General features: G+C 38.6%; 1 long non-coding RNA gene across 1 annotated transcript; it reads right to left on the bottom strand.

Annotated features, from left to right (window-relative positions):
• Positions 1–15,727: 15,727 nt before the first annotated feature.
• On the bottom strand, positions 15,728–17,392 carry LOC131893233 (uncharacterized). Its single transcript, XR_009374656.1, has 2 exons — positions 16,941–17,392; positions 15,728–16,392 (listed from the first exon to the last, which is right to left on the bottom strand). It is a non-coding gene; the product is annotated as an uncharacterized LOC131893233 (long non-coding RNA).
• Positions 17,393–19,229: the final 1,837 nt, after the last annotated feature.

Below are 19,229 nucleotides of genomic sequence, written 5' to 3'. Positions count from 1 at the left end.
GACACCAATTAAAAAAAGCATCCAAAGGGTAGAAAAATGTCCATAGATGCAATATAATTGCAAGTTTGAACTGAAAATTGAGTACAAGAATCAGATTTATATGATTGAAAGTGCCACCTTAAGAAAGGTGGTTGATGAGACTACTTGGAGTGGTTGGATATGTAGATTATGTTTTTTTGTCAAAATGAGTTGTTTAATAGTCCCATATATTTGTGAAAAAGGTTACAGAAACTTTAAACAGACTCATAAAAAAATTAAAGAACTGTTTACTTATGGAAAACGATTTTAGCTTGCTGAATTTAACCCCATTGCAGGATCAAACCATAGTTTCATCAAGATTTGATGCTATTATTAAAATTTATTCAATATTATTATTCATATTTACATAATGTTGATCTAGTTTTATGACAAACAGTTTGGTTTGTAAGAGCATCTAAAGATGGTTTATCCAACTTGCAATCAGTCAGTGTCATATTCTAATGACCTCCTTTATGTGTTAAAGATCAATCAACTATCAAAACTTACAAATGTTTAAAAAAAGACAAATTCATGAACACTTAATCATGTTCAAGTAATTAACTTAAGATCATTATGTTTCTTTGCATAGTTTGATCTAATTTGAAAAAAGTGTTTTATAAATTCATCTAGATGTACTTTTTGCAAACTGTAATCAATTGACATCATATTCCAATGACCTTCTTACTCAATTACGAATCAACCAAATGTCATAACTAACAGAACACTTTTAGAAGCTTTGAAAATGAAACAAATGTAAAATTCATCATTCCAAATCTTTACAGACAAAGGGAATGCTTTTTGCAAGTTAAAAGTAACTGTCACAAAAGAACCAATATGTTTTTCTTGTTTGTTGTTGATTGCAGTAGTTGCTAGTAAAGTGGATAGGATATAACGAGATATCTCAAGTTGTTATAATTTGAAATTCAATGGAAAAATGTGTTTTCTATAAACTGTTTATTTATCAGGTCAAGGAGTAATGGATTTTTTATGCTTTCAGTTCTCAGGTCTTGAATTAGTTCTTAAAGTATGATGATTATTCCCTCCTTAAAGCCTTACAAAATAAAACTAAAGATGTGAACAAGTTGCATCAAATAACTAAAATATTGTTTCATGTCAAATCCAGGGCACTTTTGTGCCAAATAAGGTAGGAATGAAGTTCTTAAAGGTTAACATCATTATTATCTTTTTGGAAAAAGCGCACTTAAACTTTTAACGAGGGATGAATTTGAAAGTTTAGTGCTTTCCATTCGTTTCTTACTGCCGGCAAAAAAAGCGTTATGGGCCGTTTGGCCGGGTGGCGGCTGCTCTGAGAAGCTTGGGCCGAAATGAGTTTATTACATCTATTAACAATACCATGGTCTCTATCACGGTTATCATGATTTAGCATCAATATAGAGACACCAAGGCATACATTCCATTCAAAATATTCTAAATTGCTTACTTGGCAAATTTCTGTGTTTCACGCACCATCAATCAACTCGTTAAGTTGACGGGCCCTTTTGTTGGGTTGAGCAGAGCTTTGCCCACTCAGACAGTGGTAAATGTTATTCTCCACCAATTTGTTGGCGGTGCTATTTTTTTAAACTTAACCTAACCTAGTTAAACCTAACTTAACCCAACCTAACCTAACACGATTTTAATAACCCTTAAAGTCTTTATCTAAACCCTTAAATATTTTGCAACTGGAATGGAAATCACTAAACCTCCCAATTCATTCTGTATTTAGCATGGAAAAGTATTGTAAGACTTCTGACACACGTTTTCCATGGATTACTTTGAGCAATATTTCGAAATCCATCTTAGTTTCTATATTTTTAGCGTCTAAAACCTAAACAACTACTCATTTTGTTCAATCAATCTAAGATTACTTCTTCGTTTTTCTCAAATTTGGCTTATGCATGGACTGTTTTCCACCTAACGTGTTCAGTTGTAGTAGATTTGTTCAATTGCATATAAGTTCAATCAAATACAAAATACATGAAGTTTTAATGTTTGAATTTCAAATGCGTTTACGTACAAAACTTTTATTAGAAGGTGTTATCTCTGTCATTTTAATCTTTAAATTGTTTGTTTCAGCTCATGGGGTTAAAAAAATTCTTATCAATACTGTGGATGCCAATCTTAAAGCCTACCCTTTGTTTGTTGCAAGCTTTAGCTTCCATATCATTGAAAAAGAAGTAATAATGAGGATGGTTGCGCGATGGGTGAAAGGTAATATTTTAGTCCTACCCACCAATGAGACAAACACGCCCAATTTGGGGTTCTCATTTGAACAATACCATTTTAGAGCGATGTTTCCTCTCTGTGCTCCTCCCCTCTTCTATTCGCTATGACGTCACCCTCCAACTCCGTTTGTTGACTATCTGGGGTGCGCATACCTATATTTTAGGGCCTTGGAAGGACCCCTCCTTTTCTCACCAGGGTTGCCAAATGAACTCTAATTAGTGCGCGTATGAGCATTTCGTGGGCATTAATTTTGAAATAATCGCTCAATTGTATTCAAACCCTAAAGAGCTAGATTTAGCGACCTGAATCAAAGGGAATACCATGTATTTACCCGGATTGTAAATGATGTATTAGACATTTACTACGGGATGAACAAGCGACGGGCATATTATCAAGTTGGAATCAAGTTACAGCGGCAGCCCTGGGTTATGTCAAAATTAATGCCTAAAGAGCTAGATTTAGCGACCTGAATCAAAGGGAATACCATGTATTTACCCGGATTGTAAATGATGTATTAGACATTTACTACGGGATGAACAAGCGACGGGCATATTATCAAGTTGGAATCAAGTTACAGCGGCAGCCCTGGGTTATGTTTGGAGAAAAATGATCTAGTGCAGAGTGGTCTCAACGACATTTCAAAGGAACAGCGCTTTTATTTAGAATCCTGTTCATACGGTGCATTACATTCAATCGTTGCTAGCCAGGAATATAAGATTATAAAATTTTCTACCATAATGGCACTAAATGGCCAAAAATGGTATCATGATTTTAAGTCGTCTTTTTCTAATATTTATGAACGTTTCAGACTACTTTTGATCCTACCTGCCATGATACGTTGACATGAGTATTTTGCATCGAAATGGAAAATACAAGAGAATAAATGTCACGGGTGTCTGATTGTGTTTGAATTTTGTCGTCACCAATGCTCTGGGTTAGGGCGAACATTTCAGTCAAAATGACGACAATCACATATCTTTGAAACGTATTCAAGAACTATTCTGATGGCGTCAAATAGATATATCTTTGTTGTGGCTAGTATTTAGAGGTCTTGGATACTTTCATTACTCTCATTAAAACATGAAACTTTGAAGACGGCAATCTTTCAGGAACCCTCTGCTTTTCAGCCAATACCAGATCAATTTCCTTTAAACAAAGGGTACTTGAAAGGCCTATCCAATCCTTGTCCTTGCCCAACTTTTTGTTTTCACTTCTGCCATTCCACCACCTACGGCTATATTTCACACCTTCCAGTGTTTTCTGCCATTTTTTTGCCACTTACTGGCACGAAGTGGCAGAACTTGGTATAAATTCTTTTAAAATCTATATTGCTTTTGCTTAGGTACATTAAAACCTCACAAGTATGCCATTTTATTTCTTAGTCGTTCATCTCTTCTTTATAGAGCCTTTTTGTGGCTGAAGTTTTTTTGTAATTGTTATTAACATTCTTTTTTGCAATAAGAGTTCTAGAAAAGAACGCTGCGACTTGAGTCCGAGTATCCCTCATGTCGTGAACGATCACAACGAAAAGCATTCTGTCCCTCTCCACCTCTCAGGGCGGCTTTACACTACGATGGAAAACCGAGATTGAATTAGATTTAAGGATTGCACGACTAGTTTTTGGCACAAATGAAAAATTCAATGGCATTTACATGCCCTCTGTATTTGCTCGTAGGATTAGGCTCTGGGAGAAGGAAAAGGTAAAAAATAAACTTATGGCCCATGCTATTATTTAGATATGGCCATTTTAAAAATGTTGTATGCATAGGCTTAAGTTTTGGCCAGTAATTGAAATTAATGACCAATACTTTATGAAATAATAATTGAAAAAACACTTCTAAAATTAAAACAAACATTCTCAAACCTTCACATAAGCAAGATTTTGTCCAAAAATAACATTTCATTGCCTGCAATAAAAAATATGTGAATACATCTTTAACTCCATAAAACAACTTACTTAAAAAAGGAAAAGACAAATAGAGGGGTGTTGCTTGAATTGTAAAGCGCAATATTCTTTTAACATTAAAGTCATAGCTATTGAAAAACAGTCCGAAATATGTTTGAAATGGGAGCCTTTTTGAAAATGGTTGGTATGAATATAGCATAATAGGAAATTCAAAAAAAGTGCAAAGCTGCATCATTTCATCCATCCTCTCACATCTTTTGATTTAAGGTCTCTTTCTCTTAATTTGGCAAATGGATAATAAAACTTGAAAAATACAATTATCTTCAGGAATGATTTTGGTGTCCTAAAGGAAGGCATAACCAGAGCAACTAGCAAGGGTTATGTCCTTTATCTAATAATAAGAATGAATCCTATGAATGGATGCTATTGTCTCTTCAGTAAAGAGCCCTCGGCCAATCATTTACCAACTTCTTGCTTGCAGAGATTTTGATTGCATTAGATTTGTTGGAGTTGACATTAAAATGAGGTATGGGTTGAGACTGTCCAAAATTTGGATGAACCTTACGGTCTTCAAGAGTTTCACAATAGTTCCCTGACAACCAAAATGTTAGTTTGAGTCTTTATTTCATCAATAGGACACTTCACTTTGATTTAGTTTTCTTGGTTTACTTTCTTGCTTACACAGGGAAAATTGATAAGGGTTCCCAGAAATGATGGGTTGCCTAATGGTATGTTCTTATGAATGTTGTAGATGTAGTTGTGTTGGAGAAAGACGGAACTTTATTGAAGAAAATTATTTAACAAGATGGAGAAGGTCTACATGGAAGTCTGGAATGTTTTGGTTGAGTACAGCTCAGTAATTGTATGATAATGAGAGGTTGGGCGGACAATGTGAATGGTTTCATAGAGAAATTCTGAACTATTACTGATCATTCCACCTAACTGGACTGAAAGGGATCAAAGATTGAGAGAAATCAATCCCATTCCTCCTAAGGATTTTGTTAGTGTCCTGAAAGTCAGCTACAAGTTATAACAAGTGACTTAGGACTCTGCTTGAGACACTTCAAGTTATCCATTGGCCATTCCACCGCCTTGAAAATGTACTCTAGGTATAGGAACAGTACCACTTGTTCCCTAAGGAATGAATCAGACTTTTTAATCAATCGGTCACGTCATGCACTGTCTTTCAGACTACCTATTAACTCTTTCTTACAAGGGATGTGTGGATGAAAGTGCTACTTAATTACAAAATTACAGCAAAAGTCTACCAAAGTCTAGCTTCTCTGAGTTGCTACAAAGCAAAAGCAATATTCTATTTATGCTAGGATGTATTTAAAATGTTCGATTTCTCTAAAAAAGGAATGAGCCACGAGGTATTTTTTTACGTTTCCCTGCTCCAAGAGCCTAATCCTACAAGAAAATAAGGAAGGCATGCAAATGCCATTGAAATTTTTTATCTGTGGCAGAAATCAACCGTGATTGAAGTGGGCCTGGTGGTGGGACAATTTCGGCAAAAACCTCCAGTCTTTCACTGTCCCCAAGTCGAACACAAAGACTCATACAGCAAAAACTCGCCCCAACACTAGTCCTACTTCAATCCTCAAACTGGATTCAATCTCGGTTTTTCATCTTATGGCGCGTCTACACGAGAAACATTCTGTCACAAAGTTTGTCTAACAATTTCGGAAATGTTTGGTATTTGACAAACAGTTCATCTCTGAGCCGTCTACACGTAAAACTACCCGATCAAAACGGTACGACAAATTTTTTGATTCAGATTTCTAATCAGACGAACTTGCAAGTGATTGTATCATTTCTCAATGGGTCTTTCATTCAATATTTATGTCATGCATGGTAAACACGATAATTAGCATAATGCACATAGGGAAACTGAGGGATTAAATTTGAAAAAACACCGATGGGCACTATCTTGATGAGAATGTTTCGCTTTCCAAAAAGGTCCTTTCTTTTGCCCATTTCAATCTGTGCGGTCATATTTTGGCTGAAACCGATTACAACTTGAAGGCGTGTTTTGCCCCGTTATATGAACTGTACCATGAGCCACCTGATGATGCAATTTTAACTAAAAAAATTGCATTTCGAAAGGTTTTCGACATTCATTTCGACTATAAATCATAAACCAATTATTTGGAAACGAAAACCCGACCAATTTTCCACCTCATTATAATTGTGAATAAATGGACAACAGTTCTCCAATAATATGATAAACTATGATCTGCAATGTTGGCAAGGTCCAAGGTTCCATTTTACCTTGCCAAGAGGGCATGTATACGAATTAAAGGATCGTCATACGAGGGCCATGCATACGAACTAAAGCATCGTCATGAGAGAGCCACACACTGACCCCAGAGAGGGAGTCTATACTCCAACATGTTGCGACATACATGGAACACGCATCTCGAGCTCCTGCTCTGAACTGCTCCTGCTGTGCATATAAAGCTACGGGCAGTCTATGACTTACCAACTAGACCAACGGCTAAGAGCTAACTATGTGTAATCTCAATTTACATTGAGTAGGTTTTTGAAAACTTTTAGTTTTCATAATGTTTTTAGGTATGCAAGTTTTTTATGTGGTCTAGAATTCCATAAAGCAATAAAATCAAAACTGTTCTCAATAGCTTTCTGAGCTAGAAAAATGCCAAGATGTGTTTGGGAATTTCCTTCAAAACTTTAAAGGATATTTTTACCACTTTGTCGTATTAAAATCAATTTATTTTGACGGAGATTATCTGTCCCCAGTGTGGAACACGGGCAATCCACTAAGAGAGACCTAACGAATACTATCCCTCAATGAGCGACAAAAATGAGCCGATCTTGCAATTGGAATCGATAAGGCTGTCATGTCATTGTAGTGCTCTTTATCCGCTTCCTTGTCGGCATGTGTGCCAATGACTCAAATGGCAGAACTGATTTACAGCGCCGTTTATCTATTTTACATTTTTTTACTATCTTAAATTATGGGCGTGATCATAAGGTATCCTTGCCTGGCCTAAAAATCGTTGGCCTTTTAACTCACAAACTTTGTCGACCAAATCATTGCCGAAATTCAGTTAATTGTTTCGAACGTGTCCAATTGGCCCTCTTATCTGGACGTTGTGAACGCAATACGGACTAAAATCGACGTCTTAGAGGCCATTTGAAAACTTACTTCGATGGGCGTTTGCTCGGCAGCTAAATAAAAGCAACAAAGGACAGATTTACATTTGAGTTAACATGAGTACAATCCCAGATAATGTTTATTGCTTCACATTCAATACCAGTGCGATATGCACTTAGTACGACATCTAACCTCAGATTCCGATCAATCATCAACCAGGGGCTGGAGATTTTCAATTTGTCCTGGGGAATTAAATTTTCAGGTTTACGACTATAATTTGTGTTTGAAGGACAATTGCCTTGTTACATCAGTTACGGTAGATTTTTTTCTCCAACAATGTTTGAACAAGGCTGATTTCAAAACTTGGGATACAATCCGTTACTTACATTCACTCTGGGGGGACAGTCAAAAAGAAAAAAAAGCGCTCTCATATCCTCCTGAATGAAAAATTAATAGTATTTACAGGACAAATTTTTAAAAATATTTCTAGCTCCAGTGCGTATGGAATTGGAGTATTCCCCAAGCCATTTTCGTAATTCAGCTTCGTAGCCTATTCAAGCTTAATTTCCTAAAGAGGACTAGCCATTCTTTTTCTATGGAATACCACCGTCACTGACGAGTTTTTACCCACCCATCGAAGGTTCCCTTTTACCTTGCCACGAGGGTATGTATACGAACTTAAGAGCATCATCATGAGAAACCCACACCTTGATCGAAACGATGGACACTGTGTCCCAACATGTTACGACAGACGTGGAACAGGTGAAGTAGGCGCACCTATTTCTTAGTATAGTAAGCCACGTTTTTCTGAATATAGGGCAGCCTATGACTTTTTCTCTTAATTCACATTGTTAGTTCGAGCTCTACACGTCCATTTTATTGTTCAATACAAATCTCAACAGCTTCTTTGATTGTCTATTTCCAACAATCTTGGAACAGCATTTTTTATTATCTAATTCCAACAATCTTGGAACACATGATGAGATTCAAGGTTGTATTTTCAGTTTCACTTGGAAAAGCCACTTTGAGCTCTTCTTTAAATCCCAAAGGGCCCTGGGTGCTCAAGAACGTTTGAGTGATCCATCAAGTCTGGAGACTAACTTCGCATTTGAAGGATTGATTCATCTTGAACTGATACCTTGGTTTCATTTTTAGCACTGACAGACGCTGCATCCCTTTCGGAACGCGTTCCTGTCATAAATGAATTGCGACTATGTATACGAACCAACTAGCCTCGTCATAAAGGTTATAACCAGAGGGAAAAGACAGACGCTAAGTCCCAACAACGTGTGACGGATGTAGAAAAGGCGCCGTAGATGCACCCGATTTCCCTCTGCAAAATACTGTGTTCTTACTAAATATACACCAATCTGTGACTCACTCTTTCGAGGTCAGCACTACCTATTTCTTGGCTAGTAAAAATTGCGGAACATAGTTCGGGCAATACAACTGCATCTGTCCAAGCTACTCCATTGTTGTGTACACTTCGTGACTGACATGTATTTCTGACTAGAATACATTAACATTGGAAGAGCATGAGCAACATGCTCATCACCGGGATATCACATCTCCCTTACACAGGGAGGGGGAGTCATCCGGGGTCACGAGGCCGTCCCACACAGGGATCACGAGGCTGTCCCACACAGGGATCAGGAACAGGAGCCGTCCAGGAACACGAGCCGTCCAGGAACACGAGCCGTACAGGAACACATTAGATTTGAGAAAGACCAGAAGACGAAAAGGTTACTATTGAGACCTACGAAGTAAGACCTAAGGGATATATGTACAGATTGTCATCGTCGAACAAGGGACACAGGGTTGGTTCGAAATTCTTTTTGAGGTTACGCAGAGAGTTTCCACTACCCCTTGCTGTTGGCTTTGCTATAAAGACGAGTTTTTTCTTTCCCCGGAGGGCGGGAGTGTCGGATTCCGAGCTGTCACGCCCGTTTGTGCCGATGGCGTTGGGTAGCCAAGAGTGGATCATCATAGTCGACCAATTTTCCTTTATCATTTTCNCAACCGGGCGGGTCTTGGTGCCAACCGGGCCGGTCACGATGCCAACCGGGCCGGTCACGGTGCCACCCGGGTCACGAGGCGTCTGGGTACGGGTGTTTGGCCGTTGCCTCCACGCTCCAATCCCCTCCACGGGGAGAGCCACACAGGAGGCCACAGCCGGACTGCCGACTGCGCCATGTTGTGTACGCTTCAGGACTGACATGTATTTCTGACTAGAATACATTAACATTGGAAGAGCATGAGCAACATGCTCATCACCGGGATATCACTTCTTATATGTCTTCTTTTGGACATAATGGAAGCCAAAATGCTGATCTCTTGTGCAGAATACGTTCATATGATCAAGGTGGAGGAAGCACATCAGATGTGTGAAAGTAAGAGAGAAGATGAATATACAAACAGTAACCAAGATCCATCTTTGAATCGAAAAATTATGGAGAAGTCGTGGAAATGTCTAAGACAGAAGATTCTATAATCCAATTACCCATAAAATGGTAGCAAGAAAGTAGTTGTCTTTCCAAAATCTAGCTTTTTACTCCAACACCGAATAGCAGGATTGCCGAGAACGACAGTGATACTTCAGATAACGACAACTAATTTTGATTGGGAAAGTTTTTATTTGTGAATTCCAGGACCTAATTATTATTCACAAATTTCGGTGAGATTATATCAACTAGTAACCTTGTCTTGTTTTGTTTTTCAAACCAATTCTGGAGCCACCCACCCCTCAGCATATTAACTTTACTCCTGGTTTTGGTAAAATCAAACTGCCAGCCAGCTTACGAACTATAGTCCATCATCTATTTATCTTCATATTAGCCAGGCCTCTACTAAATGAAGGACAGTCTCTCCATATGAACTCTATTTTCTATTTCTATAACCGCAGCCACCACGGACGAGATTTCAACCACCCTTCAAAAAGGTGCTGTAAACGATGGAGTTTGTTTGTCAAGAATGAAAAGAAAAAAAGAAAAACTCCGTGATGCCCATTACAAAAAGCCCGAGGGAGGATGTACAGGAATTATCGTGCTCCAGAGAGAGCTCACGACCCATTCATTCTAATGATTTCAAGTCATTGACGCGCTGATCTGGGATGGAATGAACGAGGTTAATGTAATATAAAGGGACGCCAACTTCTGATGAAAGACTGTACAGTGCTGTCCTGTATACGAACTAAAGCATCGTCATGAGAGAATCACATCCTGATCCCAAAGAGGGACTCTATGCTCCAACATGTTGCGACAGACTTGGAACGCGTAGTAAGCGCTTGCTCTTCTCCGCCTTAAGCTCATCCTCTACTCTGCTCCCGTTGTACATCTAAACCTATGTTTCTCATGAATAAAGGATAGTCTATGAGTTACCAACTAGACCAACACTTTGATGGATTGAAATGACCAGTTACGTCGAGCCCCATCGGATTATTGCTCTTCATTCTCCAAATCCACGATGGGACTAAGCTCAACTGAGCGAAGGGCTTTCCTTCTTGCTTTCCGATCCACCCTCCTCTTTTCTCTTGAGGGTTGCCAAATAAACTGTAATTGATGAATGAAATTAACACAGCTTTGAGAGGACATTACTTTTGAACCATTCGTTCCATTGCATGCCATATGGCCGAATTGTAAATGTTGATTCGAGTCATCCCATGCTCATCTACAACTTGCATTAGACACCCAGAACGGGTCGAACAAGCACTGTACATACTATGAAATTGAAATAAAATTTCAACAGCTGCTCTAGATTTGTTTGAACAAAAGTCCTCTGTCGGGCGGTTGGTAGACCGGCATTTCATGTGAACAGAGTTTTTGTATAGAATTCCGTTCAAACGGTAGATATTTCTAAACTCAAATGTCCGTTTTTTGCTTCAAGTATTTCGTTTCTTTCTGTCTTGATACGTTTATGTATAGGCTCGAGTATTTATTGATTGGTAAATCAAAAACGGGCACACCAAAAGAAGAAAGTGGCACGTGCGGGGCTGTACATTATTAAGTCTTAATTTCATACGTGAAAAAGAACAACAAGATGATATTTTTTCGCAAGGTGTGAATCTATTTTTGTCTCCAAAACAATATGAATTTTCTGGTGTTTGAGTCAGTAAATGGTCAAACGAGCTTAAAAACTTCCATTGCATTATAAAATCGCACCGCAGTCAATCATTATTGGCACCTTCTCCTGAGACAGCATATCAATTCAAATGTCCATCATTTTATCAACTGATAGACCATTTTTCTATAGGTGTGCCATTCTTTATGCCGAAACTTGTTTTTTGTATATATATATTCATACTTCTTTTCATTCATCAGGTTGCCAATAAAGCCAATTTTGGTGTGGCTGTTTGTGTTTGATGTGCTTTTTGTTGTGACACCTTTTTTCCAGGTTTGTTTAAGTTCTGTTCAGGTTGTTATTTCCATCTACTTTGGCGCATTCTTCCAAATATGAAAAGGAAGGCAAATTGAACATCGAAGGACTTCAGGACAATAAGAGCTCTGGAAAAGAACTCTGCGATTTGAGCGCGAGTCCCCTTGACCATAGGGACTCACGGACTCTATGTCCCAACACGATCTACATATCTCTCTAAGGTTCTGTGATCGGTCCTTTTCTTTATTCGATCCCCCTCTTTCAAATGGCTCATGTCGTCGCTCGTAAACGATCGCAACCAAAAGCACTTTGGTCTCGTGCATCTCTTGCTCTGCAAGGGCTCCTATCACTCTGACTAGAACAATTTATGAATAGTTTTGGTCGCCCTATTCAATGCACATGTCAAAGCTTAAATTTGCCCATTTTCGTAGGGAAGAACACTGCCCAATGCATACTTCAGGTGAGGGTCCATTGAAAACTGAACAATCTGTTCCATTATTCGTCGAAGGAAATGCTCAACAGGGAATGTCAAGAAATATTCTTTGTCTGAAAATAAATCTGAATCAAAAACAACGTCCGAAGGAATCAAAGAGATAAATCTGGAACGAACATTTTATTAGAAATGTTGTACACCTCAACTTTTCGTTAATTACTTGGTGCTTATTATGTGCTCTGTATTACCAACTTGAAGCCAATGATATAAATTTGAACCAATGGGAAACCTACAAATACTATCCTGGTCGTTCAGAAATGTTTGGCAGAACTCAATAGAATTCGTGGAAAGAGAGGGCTTTTGTCACTCGCTAGAGTGACGAACAAAGGGAGGGCATCCAGAGGTATCCATTTTGCTTATCTAGTCAGAAACCGCTGGAATAAGGGCAGAGATGGTTGGGTGAAGAATTGGCATTTCAATATTGAGTACACTCACTAAGTTATTTTCTAGATGAGACTGCTCTCAAGTTGCTGCTAGTACATATTTCAAGTCACTGCTCAATCAAACGACTGGACTAAATGGCGTGCCCTCTCACAGATTACAACATAACCCTGTACAGAATGAATGGGCTAGCCTAGAGGGTACTGTGCTTTGAGAAGGCACTGCTTTTGATTTGGTCATTCGACTTAAGTTGGAAATTGACATACGTTATTAAAACGACCTGGGGCCAGTCTCATTGGAAGGAAAATATGATGCGTTCACTCGTTTGTAAAATGATCATCGTAGACAATGGCATCCCCGTCCATACTCCACTGGTTCATGATGCACTAAAACAATTCAACATTCAAATGCTCACTTCAGAAAATTGCCTTCAAGCGGACAAAACTTCAAAATGATTTTTGGACGGTACTATACACGTGGGATGGGAATGAAGTCTGTGCAAAATCATTGTTTGCAAGTTTGTCATCCCCCCTTCTAGCAGAGGTCGCATTGAAGTCGTCAAAACCACCTTTTTCAGGGGGGGCAAATGATGAGGCGAATGGATGCACAAGGCAATTTATTTATTTGACATAATTGCTCGAAGATAAGATTTGCTGATACAAAATTACAATCATAAATTTGAATCCGTATTTGAAAGCATGGAACCAACAACAACGGGTCTCGTTTATACGACTTACTTGGCAATTTTTATCGCCTATTTTCTTTTGCGTCACTGTGCCTGTGAGCAGCTTAGCACACAGTTTGAAAAGCTTGGCCAAACATGCAAATCAATTTGGTTCAAATCTGTGGATAATATGCCTAAAGACAAATGATAGCATTCTTGGTTTGAAACACACGTGTCAAGGTAAAAATTGTTATGCCTGAAAGAATAATCTTCTCCAACACAACCGCAGACGTCTGCATTCAGACATTTCAAGCGGCGCTTGTAACTTGAGCCCTTGATGTTTACACTTGATGCCACAGTTATCTCGAACTCCTTCGATTTTATTCATTGACCCCTTTTACAATACCATACACTCTTTTCAGCTGTTGATCCATGAGTGGGTGATCAATAGAAAATCAATGTTTGACTGTTATATTTTCATATTTTTATGAACTTCGACATTTTCTTTGTACTATCTTCTTTGTCACTTGTTCAGGACTTGATAGCGTTTTGAAGGGTTCAGACGCACATACCGAAGTATAAGAATTGCCTTGACTGAGTTAAAAATATTAAAGGGCCACCAGAGCCAATTTTTGTAAATAAATCTAAAATTCAAAAATAACTTGGCTGAGACCTTTCTCGTACCCCTGTTTCCTATTTTTCTATTGTTTCTATTTCTTGAATGGTGACATCATATCGAGATGTCCCATAATAAAATACCCGCTGAAGTGGGTCAGGAATACAATAGTAGATTTGGAAAGGTCTTGACAAGAAATTTGACGAAAAAATCTCGCATACCTAATACAAGTTTCATTATGAACTTTTATAGGCGTTATCAAAATGGGAGATTACTTGCATGCTTCCTTTTTCGCCCATTTTCTTTTTAACTCTTCCCTCCATTCAATCTAAATGTATGTCTCCTGTTTCGATGTCTGTGAAGGAGTTGTATTTGGCCGTTTATCTGGCCGTTTCTAAACAGGTCAAATGTAAAACGGACAACGCCAACGCTGAGCGAGGACGGTAGGGAAAAAAGAAGCTCAACTCAAGGCTCAAACTCTTCCGTCATTGTTCTGTTCTGGGGCGACGTCGTCCTTGTTGGGAACCAACTTAGCATTGAGTTCACTGAACGTTCAATGGTTTGACCCCACCAGGCTGAAGATCGATACATAGACCACTGGAATCCGAGTGGATTATGATCGATCGTAGAATATCTGAACTTTTCTATATTGGAAGAGTTTTATGTTGCGCATTTACATTCTACAGTTTTGTATGAATTATTTTAACTTTTCGTAGAAGCGGCTAGTCTTTGAAAAAGAGAAATCATATTTCGTTCTTGGGTTTCGAACCAACAGATATTAAGAATGAATTCTTGAAAGAGACTTAAGTGGAAACTGTTGTCCCTGGAACCTCATGATCGAACTCAAAACCATCAGTCTGTATCGCATTCTTAATAAAAATTGACAAAAGTGTGAGAAATGTGCAAAAGAGTGAATGAAAATGGGGTTTCCAGAGCACAAAAAACCTTTTTAGTGATTTCGAACCACAAAATGTAGTGGTAATAGTATTTTTTGTTCAAGTTGCATGGGCACTTCCATCTTTTGGGTTTGTGACAAGCAATCGACTGGCTATTTCCAATTTTGACGGCATGCTGTTAACGACAACTGGAAAATACGAAAATACGTATATTCACGCAGATGTTAAGTGGCGATTTCATCGTAACTCTAGCGGAAGACATTAGAGCCATTTATGGGTTGCGTGATTAAGGCTCAAAGAAAGGCAAACATGAGCTGCATAGGCACTTTGTATATCATTCTTGGAACGAGCGGGTTATTAAAACACCAATCAAGATATTGGTCTTTCTGCATTTCTTTTCGCCAAAGGTTGGAAGAAAGTAGGTATTCATGTATTGAATATGGGACGTTACCCAGTATAAAAATCCACTCAACAGTTGCTTTTGCCAAAGCTGTCATTTGAAGCTGCCATGAACCAAATCAGGGTTGCTAAAATATGGTCTAACTATGCCAAATAATTAAGCCAGGTTCTTCGTCTCTTGAATTTTTGGGTACTACTGGGACAGGCTTGGGTGTTACAAACTCGTGGTTGACATTTATTTGAATGAGGGGTCTTAAAAACTAAAAAATGTTTTCGATAAAATAAAATCATCAAAACGTCTCCTTCCAAGTGCCATTAAGAGCGTCATGTCCAGCATCGCATAGGTCTCCATCAGTGAGTGTGGTTACAATGAAAAAGTTTCCTTGAGAAAGGTAGATTTGGAGATTAGAGTTGAGACAGGTAAAATATCAAAACTCTGATATCCAAGTATGTATTGAAATCTTTTTTCCCCTAGCTCTAGAATTGCTCCAATGGTTTTAAGACTGGCATCATGCTGAAGGCAGGATGACTCGTTAGTGCTCAAACATAGTGCCGGGTCCAATCTGATTGAATTCACACCATCTGTTGTACAATTCCGATACGTATACGTGTTCTAAAACCTGACCTGGGCTTCAAACATAGGATATGATATTTCATTTGAAAGAGAATTGGACACACTATAAAGTAACTATTTGCAGTAACAATTTAAATACTGTTAGACTCACAAATCGGATGGGGTAGTATCACACTTTGAGCACTTCCATTCGGCGTTTTCATCAACTTCGTCCTCTTCCAAATTCGCACAAATACAATGAATCCACAACAGACAGTAATTACATTGGATGTAACCGATAAGTTTCTTTCCATGTCAAAGGCCTGGCATTGTCCACATTTCCATATATCACAAGCTTCTTCATATAGTTTGAGAAATCGCTTTTCGTCCTCACCCAATTCCTGGCATGCTTACAAACATCGCTCTGTTTTAAAGAGACAGCAAACATCCAGCAAGTTTGATCCAATGGTGATTCGAGGCATTCATTTAGCAGACCAAATTGTAAGGTCTTGGGTTGGATTCGGTCTTTAATCTGCTGGCCCTTTTTTTTGGGCTGTGGAAACACCGAAGGGGCACGCTCCCTCTTCCTCTTGGTATCTAACTTGGGAAACGCTGACTTTATTGATTTTGAGGAATTGGTAACGGAATCGATTTTTCCCAGGATAGCTCTTCTTTCCTCCAATTCAATCTCTTGGTCAATCAGCCTATTGCAGAGCTTCGCTAGACTTTGCTGCACTTGCCGTTGGAAACCCTTTAAGAACAAAATATCAGTTACAAAACGAAATTCTTGATTACAAAGGAACATCTGGAAGTAAAATTGCAAATAAAAATAATTTGTTCCTCTGATTGTTATCACCTTACTAAAGTATAATATGAGAATGCTTTTAACACAATTTGAAACTCCCGGATTATTTCACCTGAGTGTTCTGCAAGTAAGGTTCATATGTTACGTCTCTCCAAGGGAATATCAAGTACTTGATTAGCCTACCGCATTTAAAATAATACTGGTAATATTTTATAGTTACTTCCTGACAGGCACACACATATAAACATGTAGTGACCGCACTCAATCACTTGTAATCCATAGTGGAGGAATTATTTCATAATACAAGACGATAATCTCCTCAGCGTGGTAATACAGTGTAAGTACATTAAGCTTTAATAGCACAAGTTGTTTATCATCATTGACAGATGATTAACAATTTTTCTCACTAATTAACCTATGAATAAAGAGATGTCAATCATCTGTCAATATTAAAAGATGATATTATTTGGCCCAACTTTAGTGATCTTTCGTACCTGTTCTGATGACACCTCAGGCTCGATCGAGGTGGAAAGTTCTTCATCAGCCTTACGATTAAATCCTCGACTCCATTTGAATTCAATGATGTAGCATCGACTCCATTATTGCTGAACTCAACCAATTCTGACTGATTGGTTTGGCGCGATCCACAATAATCATGTTCAGGAGTTGGATTTACACACATATACTTCATGGCAACTAGATGAAGATGCTTGCAACTTGATTGCTTGGCAAAGGATTGGCAGGAACATATGAACGAATGAGCGCATATGGCCGATGAGGGGCATTTTGAACATCGGACTTGGCAACGATCTTGATGACAAGGATACGGGTTGGAGGTCAGAGTATGTTCAGATCTTTGATTCTCATTGTGGTGCTTGATGACCAGGATATCATTTGAGTCCTCTGTTTGATGCAAGAAATAAAGGTTAGAATCATTGGGGTGCAAGTTTTGTGACGATTTTGGGCTCTCGATGGCTTTGATCCGCCTAAGATTCTGTGCTTGACTAAAAGCCGTTTTTCTTTTGAAAAATTCGTTAACTGCCAACAAGTCTAAGCAAAGCTGATCGATGCGGTGACTTCTTTGAAGCCCGTGGTCTTTGATTGTGCGATTGTGTCTGTAAAGATAAGGGTAATTGAAAAGCATTCTTCTTTCAATTTGGACAAAGATTGTACGTAGATTTGAGCCTACCGTTCAATAGCTAAATTGTGGTTACACCACCCTTTGGTGTGGCAACGGGCCCACTCTTCAGGTTTGGCGATGCTTCCGTTTGGACCATAGTGTTTTTTCGAAATACTCCCAGCCATCCGTTTTGTGACTCTAAATTGTGACCACAAAGGAGGAAAGATTTTTATGCAACAATAGTCCCTTGTAGTATCTACGCATTCAAAATCAACAAATGATTAGACACTACACAGAGGAGGATCTAAAAGGTTCAAGAAAATTTCTTAAATTGAAGTGATATTTTTACGGAACAACAGCAATTTAAGACTGCCATAGTGAACTGAAATTCTACAAAGTTGATTCCAATATTTGGTCGAAACACTACATTTTAGATTTTGAAAACGAATCTCGGAATCATGGTTTGGTCAATGATTAGATAACATGTTCATTTTTTATCTAACTACGTTTCTTTCCATGTTGGAATTTAAATAACTAATATTGAATGTTAAGCTTGGTTGCCTTCGAATGGAAAACGTTACTTGAAAAAAGTTACTGTAAAGAAGTCATTTTGCCTCTTAGTTTAAACACCTACAATAGTTTTACTTCAATTTTTCAACCAACAGAATGCTCTCACCTAATCATGACGCAGTTTCAGAAAATGTGTTTGAAATTCTTCCTTGTCCAATATCAGTTGTAGCTGGCACATTTCATACTTCAGAATTTTGAGGCAACAATTTCTTTTTCCAAGCGTTTAGCAAATGCCATGAGCAAACTATATGCTTGATTTGAAACTCCGGCACCGCCTTCTCCCACGCATTCATGAACGATGGTTCATGTCAGAAACCATAACCTTGACTCTCGCGATTGAATTGGGAGCTATCTCTTTCAGGATACGAAACGCCGGCGCGAGAACAGACCTTGATTCTGAGCTGCCAACCACCTGCATACTGGGGTCCCTTCTCCCCGCGTCTAAAATAAGTAAAGCAATCAATAGCAGAAAATGTAGAATGTTTTTCACTTCGGTGTGGAACTTACCAAGGACTAAAATGGAGATTAAGGAAAATCGGGATTGGTTTCTCCCATGATTCCCATCAACAAAGATCATGGTTGGGTGTTCTTCAAAATCCTTCAGCATGTCATTTGACGCATACACAATGACAGTATCTTGGTTTTCGGTTTTGAATTGCTTCGATCTTAATGTTACGGGAATCGAGAAGTCGCCCAAAGTCAAGCCATCAAACGAAGAATCCACGGAAATCGGTCTTTCTAGAAACGTGCAGACGTTCTCAACATCCGTTTGTTGCAATCGAGGCCTGAGTTCACGTAAATTCTTTCTAAATTTCGCAAGTCCTGTAAGGTGTGGACCTTCGAGTCCAAGGTATTGAATTGATGGGAGTTACAATACCGCTTGAGAATGGTATCCTTGCTAAGGCCCAGGTTGAGCAACGAAATGTAGAAGTCTTTGTTTGCTTGGGACAATCTCAAGAATCGGATTTCTTGCCTGTGACAGTGCGTGAGGCAGCCCCGAATACGAATTCGAGTGACTGGATGCATGCAAAAACGCTCCAAACTGTTTTCATTGCCATCAGGATTTGGCGACAAACATTTGCACATCATCATC

Source organism: Tigriopus californicus, chromosome 2, assembly GCF_007210705.1.
Source record: "Tigriopus californicus strain San Diego chromosome 2, Tcal_SD_v2.1, whole genome shotgun sequence".
NCBI classification, from domain to species: Eukaryota; Metazoa; Arthropoda; class Copepoda; order Harpacticoida; family Harpacticidae; genus Tigriopus; species Tigriopus californicus.
The sequence above is the reverse complement of the archived record's forward strand: the minus strand, read 5'-3'. Positions and strand labels throughout refer to the sequence as shown.